This window comes from Natator depressus, chromosome 3, assembly GCF_965152275.1.
Source record: "Natator depressus isolate rNatDep1 chromosome 3, rNatDep2.hap1, whole genome shotgun sequence".
Lineage (NCBI taxonomy): Eukaryota > Metazoa > Chordata > Testudines > Cheloniidae > Natator > Natator depressus.
In genome coordinates, this window is record NC_134236.1 from 36,963,642 (window position 1) to 36,970,624 (window position 6,983).

The 6,983-nt window shown below is 40.6% G+C and overlaps 1 long non-coding RNA gene across 1 annotated transcript in view; it reads right to left on the reverse strand.

Moving 5' to 3' along the window:
- LOC141983820 (uncharacterized) overlaps positions 1–6,780 on the reverse strand; it is a 185,973-nt gene extending 179,193 nt beyond the window's left edge. The window contains exon 1 of the long non-coding RNA XR_012638529.1: positions 6,694–6,780. This is a non-coding gene — a long non-coding RNA (uncharacterized LOC141983820). The remainder of the gene's footprint in view (positions 1–6,693) is intronic.
- Between the last annotated feature and the right edge of the window lie 203 nt (positions 6,781–6,983).

Below are 6,983 nucleotides of genomic sequence, written 5' to 3' on the forward strand. Positions count from 1 at the left end.
TGGAGAAAAAATAGCAGAGGAATACCTGACACAGAGAGAGCCTGGCTGGTTAGAGCTAAGGGGAAAATGCTATAGGAGGTATTACTATTTACATAAATTAATGTCTACACATATTATGTTCAAATAAAACTACAGACCTTTATACGGAGAATAGAAGTCATTGCTCTTTTTTAAAATAAAATGGATTATATGGGGAAATAAGGTCATCAAAATATTTTCAGTGAGTAGCAAAATTTAAACGTGATAACACATGATTGACTGACAATCTGAGGGAAGCATTCAACAATTATTTCTTTAAAGTATATACTTCACTATATTTTGTACTTGGAAAACATTCCATATTTTGGTTCGAAAACTCCAGCAGCATTAAAGTGATATAATCTGATCAATTATGGTAATTACTTAACACCACTTGAACAATTCAAGACCAAATCCTATGGTCATCTGCATGGGTCTGAAATGCAGCAGAAATACCGTGTTTCAAATGTTTGGGGAAGGCAGTGAGGAGCAGGGAGAAAGGGATTCAGTAGTTCTGTGGGAGCTCAACACAGTCTCTCTTCGCAGTGGGATTTTGCATAGGTTGTGGAGGCAGCGGGTTCATGGTGGGGCAAGAAATGGGTCACATTAGTGATTCCTCTCGCAAGCCTACAATCTTCCTGCAGGTCTGTAAGGCACCTAATGTGCTTTTAGTGCTGTATAAATAATAATGATAGCAACGGTAGAACAGTAATGTGCAAGCTACGATGCTGCAGGTTGGGGCTGAGTGCTCTGTTCCACAGCTCTGTGTGCACCTCCCTGAGCTCACAGCCTGTTTACTCAGACACGACAAGAAATAACACCCCTTTTGGAGCAATCTTCTCTGTCTAACCTATTTAATACTCCCATCTTCACATAGCTGATATTTCTCCAAACTGAGTATGCCCATCGCTTGCTTGTGTGTGTTGTAAGATCATAAGTTTAGCCGTAACCCAGATTGTGCTCCTGTGCAGGGAAATAAAGATGAGAAAGACCTATTCTTCCCATACCATCCTAATATGGGATACCCAGGATTTGCTCCTCATGCATAGAGACAAGGTGCTGTTTCCTTACTTCCCACTGGGTGGGAAGTAGGCAGAGCCCTGGCAAAGAGAACTGAACCAGTACAAAAAGAAAAGGGGTACTTGTGGCACCTTAGAGACTAACAAATTTAGTTAGTTAGTCTCTAAGTTGCCACAAGTACTCCTTTTCTTTTTGCGAATACAGACTAACACGGCTGCTACTCTGAACCAGTACAGGGGGTGGGTAGTAATTTGCTTCCGATATAAGAGATTCCTCTTGGAGCAAGGGGAAAGCAGGCATAGCACTGTAAGTCCCTATGCCACAATTCCTTCCCAGAGATACTATTGGGGTAGCACAGCAATACACCACCCATGACTATGGGCTGTAGCTTAGCGACACAATCTATCCTGACTGTCAGATAGATTGTAAACTTTTTGGGTCAGGGACTGTGTTCTTTGAAACGTGTTTGTAAATGTCAACACAATGGGACTCTGATCCCAGACTGGGTTCCTACGCACTACTGTAATAGAAATAATTAATACTACCACATAGTAGTTAGAGATTAAAATGAGGCATTACATCATGAAGTCCCCCCCCAGCAAAAGCAGATTACATTCCCCTGCATAGACCACTACTGCCAGTATTTTAGGATTAAACATTTAAGAAATAAGTAGTATTCTTTTGATATAATGAATAGTATGACTAGAGCTAGTTGGAAAAAAACAGTTCCTGTTTATACTATTACTCCCCAATACAGTAATGGTAATTGTTGTTCTTTGAGATCTGTTGTGCACATATATATGCCAGCATAGGCGTGTGTGCTCTCAATGCACTCAGACTGAAGACTTTTGCCAGCAGTACAGATGGTGGCACATGTCCCTGCCATTTGCATGCATGGGGTTGAAGGTAAAGACGGGTTGCGGCCCCCACCTCCCTCTCCATTCCTTTGCACCATCATCCATCAAAGAGCTGAAGGAGCAGTGAAGGTGGGAAGGTCATGAAACATCTATGCACCATACATCTCAAAGAACAACAATTACTGTACATGTGAGTAATTGTTTTTTCTCCTTCCAGTGATTGTACAGGTGACCATCCAGCAGCTTCCTCACAGGATTATTTGAAGTGTGACTGAGCACTGGTTTGCTGAAGTTTGCATCAGCATAAGCACAGGAAGCTTGAGTAATAGCAATGTCTGGAAAAGGCACGTTCAAATGACCACGTTGATGCTTTATAGCTGTCCACTACAGGTAAGTTGCTGAAAAAGACTTATGATGTGAATTGAGCCCTAGTGAAATGGACTGTTATTATCAAAGCTAGGTCAAAACAGAGTTTAATACATTCTGATATCCAGTGGGATATACATTGAACTGTAACAGGCTGTCCCTTAAGCCTTTCAGCATAGGTCACAAAACGTCTAGAACATGATATGAAGAAAGAAAGAAAGAAAAAACTTTGTATGGTCTAGGTAATAGGACAATGCCCTGAGGGCATCTAAGATAAGAAACCTTTCTTCTGCCTTGCTGAAGTGAGCCTTCAGAAAAAATGTCCATCCTCCAAGTGTTCTGATTAAAAATGGAATGCAGAGACAACCTTGGGCATAAATATTCCGTGTGGCCTGAGAGAGACCTTGCTCTTGTAGAATACAACGTAGAGAGGGTCAGCTAGAGGTGCCTGAATCTCTGACATTCTTCTAACAGAAGTAATCACCACCAGAACACACTGTTTTCATTAACAGATAGGTAAAAATGATGTTGCCATAGGTTCAAAAGGAAGCCCAATTAAGACAAGACCAAGTTCAGGTCCCACAGTGGAACCAGACATGAAAGAAGGAGAAGGTAGATACATAAGCTCCTTAAGCAATCTTGCTACCAAGGGGAGTGAAAGGACTGAAGATCCATCCACATATAGGTGTAGCACTGAAATGGCTGCCAAATGGACTCATTGAACTGACTGAGAGGCCAGTATATTTCAGGTATAAAAAGACAATCCAGTATATGTCTGATCTCTGTGTGAAAAGGCAATGGTGGAACTCAGCCCAGATCAAAAACTTTCTCCATTTTGCTGCATAAGTGGCTCTGGTGGAAACCTTTCTACCGTTGACCAATATGGCCAAGACATCCTCAGAGCAGACCTTCTCAGTGTAGCTCATTCAGTTATCATCCAAGCTGGACGGAGATTTTGCAGTCTGGGGAGACACTTGCCCTTGTTCTGAGACAAGTGATCCTTGATCAGAGGCAGATATTGGTGATTGTATTGAGAGCTGTTGTAGGTCCATATCCCAATATTTTCTTGGCTAGGCTGAGGATAGCCAAGGCAATGAGGATTAAAGTTGCTTTGTCCCTTTTCAGCTTTCTGATTACTCTCAGGATTAAAGTAACTGGAGAGAATGTGTACCGTAGATGACTCAACCAGGAAAAATTTAAAAGCATCTGTTACCGAGCCTGGACTGCGATCTGCCCTGGAGCAAACTCTTCTATAGTTTTTGTTCAGGTTCATCACAAAGAGGTTTATTGCAAGAGATCTCCATTTGTAAAAAATCCATTGCAGGATTTCCTTCTTTGGGAATCAGAAAATAACATGAATAAAAGTCTTTCCCTTTGTGTTGGTAAGGAACTTCCTAGTCCTCCCAACTGCAAAAGACTACAGTTCCTGAAGTAAAACAGCCTCATGTGATAGATCACTGAATATGGACAGGGAAGGTGGGTTGGGGAAAGGGAGGTTTACCCATTTCTGTGGTATTGAGGAGTAGTAGTATAATTGTTTTACTAAAGGTTAGAGCAAAGTTCAATTAGGATATCAGAGTACTATAAACGTGTTCCTTATGAAAGAGGATTTTCTACTGGAGTGGTCCTTAGCAAAAGTTTTGTCATACAAAATAAACCAAAGACCTTATACAGTGGGGTTGACCCTAGCTAGTCTATTCTTGCTCTTATTAAACAAGCTTATTTAAACTAAGATGAGCAAAACTGGCTGTGAAAATATTAAATAGGCAAAATAGGCATCAATAAGCAGCATTCCCAATGGAAAAATTGTTAAACCCTTTTCATCATCAATATGCATGACAAGAGATTAATTTCTTACATGCTCACTCTAGATTGATAATATCTGTATTTTTTTTAATTGAGGGTGTGCAGCCATCTTCTACAAAAGGAGTAAATACTTAAAGCTTATTCAGAAGCCTTCAGACTTCTACATAAGCTCTTTGACATTTGACCTAACCCTCATAGGTCATGACACTTTATCTGAGCTGGACATAATTACCAGTGACAACGGCTTGAAGCTATATTTTTCCTTAGTCCTAGTTATAGAGAAAAGAAGAATGGGGACAGCAGATTAGGGGGTTGGGCAGCAATCCAATTTGTAGGTTATTAGTCTTGAAGGCATATTTTTCCCCTTGACGGACAAGCCTCATTTAGAAGTTTGTCTCATAGAAACTGTGGTCGCAGGGCAAAACACGTGATATGAAGTCTTCATAGACAGTTCTCAGTCACTGAATTCCAGTCAAAAGTTACTTCCACATATCTGACATAGTATCAGCGAATAACAAGTTTAAAAATGATGGTGTTCTCTTTCAAGTAGCTTATTTTCTAATCTGATTCTAAGAAAAGATTATAAATACGTTTGAAGTTTTTCCCTGGTAGGCTCCATGCACAGGACAGTTCAGTCTCCGCTTCTGAGAGCCTTCCATTGAGTATCCATATGGATGCTACACTATAATTCTGATATTACTCACTAATTAAGAGCTGTAGTAAACAGTTCAAACAATTGCAGTATTCAATGCAATATTCAATTAACTCTTGTGACCAGAGTTTAATCCTTTGAGTGAAGTTCACCTTCATGCAGAACACACACACATAAAACTGATACACCACTTTACCACCTAAACTACCAAAATTGGACTTAACGTAGGCCTTGTTACTCAGGGTGAGTTTTACCCTTAGAGCACAAGAATCTATTTTATCTTCGATACTTTATTTTGCTCCCATTACTGCAGTAACTGAGCAGCACACACAACAGCCCCCTACCTCTCCCCGGTGAAATAGGGAAATGCTATCATCCCCATTTTACAGATGGGGACTTGAGAGACTAAGTGACTTGCCCAAGGTCACACAGGCAGACTGTGGTAGAGTAGGGACTTGAACCTAGCTCTCTCAAGTCCTCAGTGAGTGCCCTAACCACTAGACCATATGTTCCCTACATAAATATTTGTCTTTAGTGCTCTGTTTGGATGTAGCTGAAACTACATCCTGATACAACTCCAGAAGCTGTCCTAATATCCCTGGCCCCCTTCATTAGTCCTGTCAACTCCTTCCCCTCAAACAAATGGGACCCCTTGTATTTCCGTACTCAGTCTTTAGTCTCCTTGCCAGAGTGGTGGTGATACACCTGTCAAGTAGAGTCTCATCCACTCTCTCTGCCTGCCCTCAGCCAGCTATTGCCACTCTTTCATTCTGTTGATGCCACATCAATGATTGCATGGGAACCAGCAACAAAGCAGTACAGGACTGGGGAGGTAACATGGACTGTGACTGGTTCCTCCCAAGAGTTTCAACATACTCTATCATCCAGCAACCAGCTGTCCTTCCTTCTAACTAGAACTGTGCCTCCTGGTAGTCTGGCTGAAAGTCTACGAAAATGGCACGTTTTCAACATGTGAGGGATAGACCTTGTTTTAAGAGTTAAAAAATGATGGGCCACTTGGCATAACTTCCATGGAATTTGGCCCAGTGAATTCATCTGTAACGAAAGGACAGGTGGAACAGAGACTTCTGCTTGTTAAGTATTCCCTACTTGAATGATGATTAACTATCCCTAAATTTGCAAGTGCTAGATTTGGTAAAAGTTTGCCAGTTTGAGACTCCAGAATGAGCTCTCTCAAATGAATGACACTCTTCTGATGCAACTCTGATGCCTTGTATACTGTGAATTTTGAACAATTACTCAGATATTTTTAATCGTCAAAATATATGGGGCACCACACATAGATTTATTTAACTGGTAAACTGATTTTATTCTGAACCTTTGAGTTAGTGTCCTCTTTTTGGACAAACTAGCATAGCTGGACATTTAAAAAATACTGTTTAAACCTGCAATTTCATCTGTGAAAAGTGAATTTTCCTGTTAAAAATTAATATTTTAAATGAGGCAGTCACTAGGAGAGATGGTTTAAACTTTTAAAAGGAGGAATTTTAAATTAGAAATGAACATTTCACATTAAGAACAAAAGATGTCAGCTATAGAGAAAGGATATTCAGGCTTTTTGTCTGTTCTGTAGTATAAGAGGGTTACACTTTCAAGGGTTTATTCACAATTTTTTTTTAATCTTGTTGAGGGGGAGAGGGAATATATGCAGCTTCAGATAACTTTCACAAGAGAGTTTCTGGTCATCCCTATAACTACTAAGTAGTAGTTGCTGGTAGTAGAGGGAAATTTAAAAGTGTTTTTGAGAAATTGTGGGTGAAATCATGGCCTGGTGAAGTCTATAGCAAAACTCCCATTGTTTGTAGCCACTGGTTTTGTGTAATAAGAGTCCACCAGCCACACCTGTGTCCCTACCCTAGCCTGCTCCAGTATCTTCTCCATCCTGGACAATGCTGAAATAGAGGGGAGCCCTGTTTCCCTATGCTTTAGGGGGTGGGAAGTTTTCATACATACCTGCCCCTCCAAAGCAGTCCTGCTGCATTGTAGGCCTGCAACAGCTTCTGTATTGCTGGATAAAATTTGCCTTAAATGAAAAACATCAGCAGCCTCTCTTCTCAGATGGTTATATGCATGAGCAAACACCTAATTGGTACACATAGCTCAGCTATTTGTGCATATAAAATAGTAGTGCCCAATGTTTGTGCAGCATTTGTACTCCTCTAATTTTGAGAGTCTGGTTACAGTGTTTGCGACCATAAGCTAAGTCAGCAGAGAAAACTGATATTCCAGTTAGCAGCAGCTGA